This window comes from Dermacentor variabilis, chromosome 2 (genome assembly GCF_050947875.1).
Source record: "Dermacentor variabilis isolate Ectoservices chromosome 2, ASM5094787v1, whole genome shotgun sequence".
Taxonomy (NCBI): Eukaryota; Metazoa; Arthropoda; class Arachnida; order Ixodida; family Ixodidae; genus Dermacentor; species Dermacentor variabilis.
In genome coordinates, this window is record NC_134569.1 from 46,206,933 (window position 1) to 46,217,758 (window position 10,826).

Genomic DNA, 10,826 nt, shown 5'->3' on the forward strand with positions numbered 1-10,826 from the left:
TTTCAAGTTTTTGATGAAGATGTACATACATGGTACGGGTGCATATGACCGTTTTTTTTAAATCCTGATGACCTTGAGGTTGCAGCCTCCGCACTGGCGTCGCGCACACTACCGTGAGGATTAGCAGCCAAGAATGCCAAAACATCCGTTTGCGCATCTTCAGCTACCGTCGCAGTCCTGCGTCGCTATGTTGTGAAGCTACCTGTCTCGCAAAGGACTTCGTACGTTCTAAGTATTATTGACGGGCTAGGGCGTCTTCCACAATGCCACATCCGTAATAGCTTGGCTGCCTTCCGCTTGACGGCTTGCGCCGCCCCCAGAGCCAGGATAATTTTAGCCTTCTTATCATTAGTGAAGGGCCTGACTGTCTTCTTGAAGAACATGTCGCTGGTGTGATACCGTTGAGATCTCCCGTTGTTATCTACGCACTGACACGTCAAACAAAAATGATCTACGCAATCGACAACAGCGTACGCTGGCCCTAAGATGCGCCAAAACACATTAGATGGACATAGCCTGCGCAAGGTTTGTTTCTATTGCTAAAGGGGACAAAAGGAGCACAAGTTCTGGGAGCGCCTAACAGAACGAGATGAGTGCGCAAAATTACAGTCCGAAGTGCGCCGTCAGGGTTTCCCGGCTTCCAATACCATCCCCCCCTCCCCTCCTAGGGTTCCGCTACGCTTATAAATGCGTCAGCGGCGTGTGGGCGTGTTCTCATGACGCTGCGACCATCATATAGCGTGACGCCATGTATCGAGCTGCCGCCGCTAGTAAAGCTGTGTATCCGTCGCTATTCGCTTGGGAGTGCTTGAATAGCGGCTCGCGAGCGCGTACCTATCTCGTATTATGAATGTTTCGCGCGCTTTTGTTTTCTCTTGGAAAAATAAATGAGGCAAAGCTAAGCGCAAGACAAATTCTTGATTTGGTGGTTATTTGAGGTGCCCTACAACTTTGTGATTGATATGCTTGCGATTCAAGCAATAATTAAAAACTTCACTATTTAAAAGCAAATCATTAATACTTGGTGATGAAAAAAATACTTGCTACAAGTACACGTGACTGCAGTCGATACAATTTCTTAGAGCTCCTGAGTTTTTTTTTTTTTTTTAATGCTGATCCAAGTTAACTGGGACACCCGATATATATATATAAACATGGGGGGGGAGGGGGGGCGCTCAGCGTAAGTGGCGCTAAAAACAGTACTGCTCACTCGCTGATTCACTCCATTGCCGTTTTTTGTAAAGCATTGCTACGTACCTACGAATGCATGCCTACATACGCCCTGTTCCCATCCCTTTAAAAAAGTTGACTCGCCCTTCCGGCCCTGCGAAAACGGACGTCCAGGGAAGCTGTTGCAAAACCACCAGTACAACTGCTGAGGCGGGTGTGCAATGGGATGGCTCCGATGCCTGTTTCGACTTTGTTCTTTATTGAAACGTATGCTGTTGTGTGTGTTGTATAGGTGATTTCAATGAATGTATGCACTGTTCGCTTCACTTCGCTGAGCGCTTGTAGCGTCTGTCTTGGGGATATGAGCCACTGCATTTTTGCTAGCTTGCGGGGTTATGAGCCATTGCTGATGATGATGATAGATGCTTGTTTTGAGCGTGTTCTTTATTTAAGCGTGCGCTCTTCTGTAAGTTGTATGCGTGATTACAATGAATGTATGCGCTGTTCGCTTCACTTTGCTGAGTGCTTGTAGCCTCTGCATTACGAGGGCGAGGAACCATTGCATTTTTGTTTGCTTAGAGGGGTATGAGCCATTGCTGATGATGATAATTTTTGTTCACGGACGGGCACAAAAAATTCCGACCACCGAGAGGCTAAAAGCTTACACTGTAAAGCCTGGATCCGTGCCTCCAGGTTCCAGTAAACGTTTCCGCCGAATCGGTGGTGGCCCGTGGACGGAGGGGATCTTACTTCCACCGCGCTATCTTCTTTTAATCTCTCACTTACGCGCAAGCGTACACGCACCGTCTGGGAAATCGGCGAGATTATGGGTGTCGCCGCGAGGGAAGCGAGCGCCGGAGGTGGCCCCTGGAGGGGAGGAAGAGAATCGCGCGCCAGGGAAAGTACGGAGGAGCGCGCTAGAGTTACTGTATATGCTACCAAAGGTAACATGCTTTGGTAGCATATGCAGTAACTCTAGAGCGCGCGGCAAAGCAACGCCACCTAGAAGAAAGTCGACGTGGCCTTGAGCGAAGTGGGGAAGGAGAAAGGAGGCGAAGAGTCGCGGATGAGGAAGGTAGGCGGAGGCGCGCTGGGTTGACCTCCTCTGACAGTTGGTACGGGTTCTGTGTGCGTTACGGACGTACCGGTTTCGTCTCGCGATCGAGAGACCGAGCGCTGAGCACGAAGGATTGAGCAGTGACGCCAGCGGCGTCAGGCCGAGCGAGAGTCGACCGACACCAGAAGTCGTCGCCAAGAGGCGGGCACGAGCTGAACAAGTCCGGCAAGAGGCGCGGGCGTGGCATGACCAGGAGACTCCGAAAGAGGAAAAAGGAGAAGGGGGAAATGAATTGGTGTGAACAGCATAAAACGGGCTCCTTCCCCGGCTTGCTCCGGTGGCAAAGACGATGAGAATGTTCGCCATCACCTCCTCGAATGTCCCAGACACGCGATACAAGCACGGCAGCTGCAAGAGACGCCCAATTGATCCTCACCGATATTTCTCACTCGCAAAATTGTTGGTCCCATGGCCATAGACCATAGCACAGCGAAAAGCACTGAATGCACTCGAACGTTTTAGCGATGATGGAGGCATCCTTAACAAGTACTAGATAACGCACTGAATAGACACACAATGTAAGTATAACTTGCCTTCAGAATTTGTAATTATGAGCGTTTGTATATTACGTGCTATACTATTTTGTATTCTGTGCTGAAACTCGCTCTTAACTGTCATATTCTGTGCGTGTATTATTTTAACTCTCTCTAATTCCTTTTCTGTTTACATGCTCATGGCGGCCGCTTGCGTGACTGTTTACACTCATTGTAGTACAACTTGCCTTTGCTTTTTATATCTATACGTTTGTAGATGTATAGGACTGTGTGCTCTGGATTTCTGGCCCTGTGACGTCGTTTTTTTTTCCTCCTGCACGTTTTTATATATATTGTTATTTCTGCTGAGAAAAGGAGTAGCCGGCACCATTATAGGGTGACTACATCTCTTTCTTTCATTTTCATTTCAATATAAAAAGATGTGTGAATAATGCATTATCAAATTGATTGAAATAATAAAGACTGTATTTCCTTACAGTGCCTTACTATCTTTCCTAATGGCACATTTACGCTTTATAAAAATCAAAAAATGAACATAAAACATCAAAATAATTTTTGAGAATTCGCCCCGCTTACACACAACTGAAGCATTTTTAAAGCATTCTACGCGCAATACACAAAAAAGGGAATAGCACAGATACGATTTGTGCGTAACCCGCGTACACCAAGAGAAACGTCGCTGTAAGTTCTTTTTTTTTTTTTTTTGCAGAGCGTACACAACACTATTTTTGATCAGCTTATTAACAACACCGACAGGGCAGCATCCAGTGCAGAAGCACGGGGCGCACTGCTAGGACTCGTACACCACGAGCACTGACAAAGATGAAGACTTGAATAATGAAAAAACGAGAAGCATCAGCGCGGAGATAGAGAGAGAGAAACAACTTTACTGGCCCATAATGAAATTGAGCGCGTTAAGCTTCACGGGCTCCATATACTTCCAGGGCCGCCTGGCCCCTGTGGATCAGTCGGAGCTGATCTTGCAGGGCGGGGATCATTTTACAACAGTGTTTCCTTAACCAAAAAGATTCGCATTACATGAAGGAACGCAGAATCTCCATTATAAAGCTTTGCAGGCTCCAGTTTTGCTTATACGAAGGAACTATAACGTCTACATTCAATAGCTTTGAAGCCTCCAGCATTGCTTACCTTCGGTCTATCATTCCACGTATTGCAGGAATCTCCACCATTTCCTCAAAATACACTGTACAGCCAAAGGACATCATGCATACTCAAGGGCAAAATTCCAAGCATCAGAAGACGATTGCAAGGCTTCGAAGACAACAGGTGAAGACCCCCAACACAAGGTGCTTAATGACGGACACACTGGCTTACACATTCGAGATGAGGATGTTGGTGCGTGCTCAATTATTTTTGCAGCCATTTTATTTCGGCACGCGACCATTCACATAAGTTTGCTACCCTAATTCGCCCTCCTTCCCAGAAGTACAAGAAAAAAACGTCATAGTTTTTTCCTCCTCAAACAATCTCATTTTGAGCAAATGGCGTGTATGCGCAGTTTTTCTTTTCATTATCTGTATAGTTTATTTATTTATTTATTTCAGATACCCTCATGGCCCACAGGGCATTATTGAGGGGAGTGGTGCACACATTTCAATAAATTTGTACAAAAGGAGACAACGCATATATATATATATATATATATATATATACCAGGAACAAATACATAATTCACAACCCGGAACATGAAATGAGTTCAAAATTATACAATTACCAAGAAACGCTAAGTCACGCACATAAAAGTTGAAAATTGCAAAACGCCACCATTAGCACAAACATGAACACAGCAAATCTGGCGGGAAAATACAGAAGGATGCGCATGATAACGAGAAAAATGGAAATGGAACCAAAGCCATGGCGAGCAATAATATGTTGATAATTTCTTCTTAAATTCATCAAAATCTTTCGAAAGTGCAATATCCCATGGTAGCTGGTTCCAGTCCAACGATGTTTTTGGAATGAAAGAATTACTGCAGGATGTTGTACGGCACTGTGAAACACCAACTTTGCATGGATGATCTAAGCGGGATGGAACATATGTTGGCGGCGTGAGTAATGTATCTTTAAGGGTGGAATTCATGTGGTAAATTTTAAAAAACAGACACAGGCGTGATATTTTTCTGCGCGTTGAGAGAGGGGTTAGTGATAATGTGTTTTTCATTTCTGTGACGCTGGACAAACGATCATAGTTACGAAAGATGATACGGGCTGCTCTGTTCTGTACGGCTTCGAGGGCGTCGATAAGAGAGTTAGTGAAAGGATCCCATACTGAGTTAGCATATTCTAATTTGGAGCGGACAAGCGATTTGTACAGAAGAAGTTTAACAGGTGTCGGGGCTAAGGAAAAATTCCGCTTCAGATATCCAAGCATGCGGTTAGCGGACGCGATGATAGAAATGATATGTGCCTTCCAAGCTAGGTTTGACGTTATAATGACACCGCGGTATTTGTAAGATGTTACCGGTGTTAGCAGGGAAGAACAAATAGTGTAGGGAGCGGGGAACGGATTGACGCGACGCGAAAAACGCATTACTTTGCATTTAGTATCGTTAAGTGTCATCTTCCATTGTGAACACCAGTTAGATATAGTAGCTAAGTCTTCCTGGAGTAGTACAGTGTCATTTGTATTTTTTATTTCCCGGTAAACCACACAGTCATCCGCAAAAAGTCGCACTGTGGATGTTACGTTGTTAGGCAAGTCATTAAGATATACCAGAAAGAGCAAGGGACCGATAACAGAACCTTGTGGGACGCCTGAGGTCACAGATACCGGTGATGAGTTAATGCCGTTAGCGTGCACGTACTGGAACCTGTTAGACAAAAACATTCAATCCATCGTAGTACATTTTGGTCGATGTTAAGTTTACTTAGTTTGTGAAGAAGCAAACTGTGAGAGACTTTGTCGAATGCTTTGGAAAAATCTAAATAGATGCAGTCAACCTCACTGCCACGATCAAGTATGAAGTTAGTATCATGTGTAAAATTTATTAGCTGTGTTTCACAAGAAAAGTGTTTTCTAAACCCATGCTGCGCATGAGTAAAAAAGGATGATGACTCAAGAAAGTTTGCTAGGGATGACAAGATGACATGTTCCATTACCTTGCAAGGAATGCTGGTTAGTGATACTGGCCGATAGTTGAGTGATAGGTGCTTGTCGCCTGATTTATGGAGTGGAACCACCTTAGCCAATTTCCAGTCGTCTGGGAGGTCACAAGTTTGAAGGGATTGCTCAAATATTTTCGATAGTATGATGGAAGAATATACTTTAGTGTTTTTCAGGATTTTAGTGCTGATATTATCGGGACCACATGAAGAGGATAACTTTAAACGATCTATGATACTTATAATGCCTTCAAAGTCAAAACGAATGTGATCCATAGGAAATATGATGTCGGGAGTATAGTCTGGTGGTGATGCGCTAAAAGGGACAGAAAATTCATTACCAAAAGTCTCGTTAAGTACGTTAGCACTATCACTGTTAGGGATGGGATTTGATTGAGAATCCAGGAGAGAGATTGATGGCTGATCTGACCCATTAACAACGTTCCAGAATTTTTTAGTATCAGTTAAAAGGAATGATGGCAGTGTGACATTAAAGAAATGTTGTTTAGCATCTTTTAACGATTTTTTATAAGTGCCAACTGCGGCTCTTAGAGCTGACCAATGCTCCGATCTTCCGGACGACCGCGCCCTGACATATAACCGCCTTTTTCTGTTCCCGAGGCGTTTTAAGGAACGAGTGAACCATGGGGACCTACGATTATTCTTGATGATTTTACGAGGGACGTGCAATTCGATTAATTCATGCAGTTTTTCTTTAAACATGCACCAGTTGTCGTTAACACATCGTTCGGCAAATTCCAGGACGAAATCGTCGAGAAAAAACCGGAGGTCATCATTAATTGAAGAAAAATTTGCTTTAGCATAATTGTAAATGGTTTTCGTTGCAACACGTCTTCTATGTGTTTTGCTTGTACAAAGTTATTGCCATCACGCCAATAATTTCCGACTATTTTCCATTGTACCGGTGTCACACGACCACTTTCGATCGCGATCAAGTCCGATCCGGATCGAAATTCTCGACTGCTATTGGCTCCATCGCGTAGCTTGCGCAAAAGAACCAATCGCGACTGAGAAGTTCAAATTGGATTGGGCTTGATCGCGTTTAAAAGTGTGCGGTGTAACACCCGTGTTACTTGCATTTCGCCGTTTCTTCCCGTTTTCATGTATCTGCCTCTTACAATCTTGCTGCAATAAATTGTTGTCTGCTATTTCGTGTTCTTGACTGCGCAGCAAGTTGATTTATATTTGAGGAACATGGCACATTTATTTACGATACACCTTTTGACGTGAGTTACTAGACGTACAATATCATAAGCGACAAAGTTTTACTTCCTCAACAGTTGACATGATTGTTGCGCTAAGTTACAGCTTGAAACAGCAAATATGAATTTAAATGAAACTAACATAAAGTGAAACACCTTTGCGCGCTCGTCGTCACAACATGTAAACAGCGGCACAAGCGCCTGCATGAAGAAAGTAATAAACGAAACTGAAATTAGAGCCTCCGAGATTCGGCGGCGTGTGCAACTATCTTGGAGGCCGATGCGTTTTGCCGATTGCGCTAGGTGCGCTGAGAGTCAAAGTCGGCGAAACAATTTATGATAACTCAAAGGAAAGCTCATTACTTTTCGAAGCGAGACCGGGATGCCTTAGAACACGCACGTATAAAGCGAGATATAAGAAGGAAGAAGAAGCATGTGCTTGCTGCGGTAAAGCTAGGGAAACTATGGAGCATGTTTTATTAGAATGTGAAGACGTCTACCCAGAGGTCGATTTAGGCGTTACTGGCCTCCTTGAAGCCCTTGTGTTCAGCGGGAGCAGTGGTAAGTTAAGTAAAAGGCCATTGGAGGATTGGTAAAAGAAAAGTAGGGAAACGACAAAAGACGGAGACGTACAAAAGCACAGTTCGCAATAGGGGATCAGAAAATCTGGGTGTGGTAGTTCATAGTGTTTTTCTTTCTAAATTTTTTATTGTTTAACCTAGGTGGAACATTGAGCAGTATAATAGCAAGAGCTTGGTGGCGCAACCCACCGCCCCGTTCCAAAAGGGACGCTCATAACATCCATCCACCCATCCATCGGCTAGAGGCTAGAGTTCCAGTGACTCTAAAGTCGGCCGCAGGCGCCTATGTGAGTGTCCACTCTTTACGTTTACTATGTTACTCTATGAGCGACGTACGAGACGATTCACCTGTTCATCTATTCCACACGACCATGCCAAGGCCAGCCACATCTTGCCCGCCAGCACGGAAAAGCGGAAACGCCCTTTCTTGCGTGCATGTTGCGTGCAGCAATTAAAGTGGCGCCACCTTAGATGACAAAAGCGCATTCATTATACGCTTGTTTCACTTTCGCGCTGGGACGCATTGTTGTGATCGCATTGTCAGAGTAGTGTTCCAACAAATTTAACCACAGAAACAAACAAAACGTAAGATTTGCAATGAAATGGCATCACGTTGATCACGCTGTTTCGATAATTCCAGAAACCGAAAGTTTGTGTGTGTGTGTGTGTGTGTGTGTGTGTGTGTGTGTGTGTGTGTGTGTGTGTGCGCGTGTGTGTTTGCACGCGCGCGCGATTAAATATTCTATCGCAAAATATTTCCCCCAAAGCCGATTGTCGTGTTTGTATATTACCTGTTATAAGGCGTTGCACGCGGCCACTTTCCTATTTGTAAAGCTATCTTCTACGCAAGGCGGTTCGCGAATCGAATGATCGCCGATTTGAAATATTTGTTTTTTATCCGTGCATATGAACATACTTTTCTTGTGCAATTTACGAGATTTAATGCGTGCGAGCGGCTTCTTTTACCATACCATGTAAAACAGCCATGCGCTGGCACATGTGCTAGTGGCTACGTAGTTTGCAGCTGGGTTCGCACTTCACTCGAACCACGGTCGGTGTCACCCCTATGAGGTGAGGACAGACGCGATGGGCCTATGTTGCTAAGCGCACATGTGAATTAGAAAGTGTGTCAACTCTTGCTGCGAAAAGCAAAAATTCCAAGGTCGTTGCTTGCCTGCATGAGAGTTCTCTTGACTTTCATCTTACCTGCGCGTTCATTATCGGGATGCGCAAATTGCTTTGCCTGCTGCTTTAGAAGCACTTTTTAAAGCAAGGAACCCCACCAAATGAGTCAGTATATTGTGCATCACGGCCTCTATTATGACCGACCTTTCGGCGCTACTTGATATCGGTGTAAAGAGAATGTGACCAAGCGCACGGCTTATTTTTTTTTTTTTTCCAGCGGCCGTGCCAAGCGTATTGGTGCAACAGCGATTAGGGCAGTCTTCTGATGAACACGATTTTGCAGGTACAGCCCCCATCCGTGCTCTAATGTTGATTAAACCCCAAAAAGCTTTCATATAGACATTTTATTACAGTGGGCTCCTGTTAATTCGGCCCAGACGGGACCGACAAAACTGATCAAATTATTCGGTGGGACTAGTTAAACAAGGTACAGTAAAAACGCCAAAACACAATGCTCATTCATTTAGCAGTTTTCGCCTCATACTAACACTCCCCCGAATCAAATGCGCACCCACTTTCCAATTTGCCCAAAGTAGAAAACTAACACAGAAATTACATTGAATATCCTAAGCAAGATAGCAATATAACGCGCACCCAATTTTTAGGAAGAAATAGTGGCAAAGTTCTAACATGTGTTGCACAATGGTGGGCGGTTCCCAAAGCCAGTTTCGCCGCAATACGTCAATGTTATGCTGTAAAGCATGCGCACGTCACAAAGTCGGTTTAGTTTCTTATCTGGTTGTACGACGAAGGCAATCTTCGGTCCAATTTTCTAAAAAAGCAAGAAGAAAAACGCGTAGAATCTGGTAAATACCGTAGACATTGTGGGCTACAGTTGTTGCTTGAAAATCTTCCTAGGGCAGGCCAGAAATAGTCGTTTTCGACGGGAAATTTGACGTGTGTCGAACGCGTTTCCCTGTCCCATAAGCTCCGCCGAGACCGACGCTGCCACTAAGGCGTCGCTATGGGGCCACCATAGGAGTCAGGCGCATGTGTGCCGATTGTTCAAGTTCGAATTATCAGGCGAAGGCGAATTTTATGATCGAAATGACGAATTTGGGCCACAGCAATGCATGAGCGCCGACCTGAACCATTGGTGAGGATCGAATTAACCCAATATCGAATTAACTGGAGTTGAATGATTCAATGAAAGTCCATTGTACATCTTATGTGGTCAAAGTTCTTCAACAGCCCTCCGTTATGTCACACCTCTCTTAAGTAAAGCATTTCTTTCAGGCGCCACACCATGCCAATTTATTGGAGAAACTGCCTGGTGGCACAAGACATATATAGTAGTTGATTAGATATTCCAAATCGGCAACTTGGCGCAAGAACGCGGACGCTATTACCAGCTTTCAATCTTTACTTATCTGTCCCCGTCCATACCAGCATGGACTAACCCACTACGCTGTGCTACCCCAGTTGACCTTCACTCCTTTTCATACCATTCAAGTACTTTCCCAACACAAACAAAACAAAAACACAACGGCAATATATGACGACATCTCTAATTATTTGTCCTTCGGCTTTCACATTAAGTTCCTTCCACTACACACCAAAATGTTTCATAGACATCTGCAGGGGGCCAAAATGAGCTACATCTACAGTATGCAATAGGTATGCACACCTATGTTTTGGAGTCTATAGAGAGAAATGCAGGAGACTTTATAAAGACATTTTCCTCTTTAAAGCTCTACAAAACACACCCGTAGCATACGGATATATACTACTTATTAGCCTTGCAAGACTGCCACTGAATAATTAATGCCACACAGCCACACATTTCTCATCGCCATTAAATCGGTTAAGTCCCTGCAAAACATTGCAGAAATCATTCAAGTCATATATACCAGATTTTCTTTGGCATCACCTTGCACAAAGATAATTGCCTAATTGAGAGAACTTTCTACCAGAGCTTCAACGAGCGAAGTCA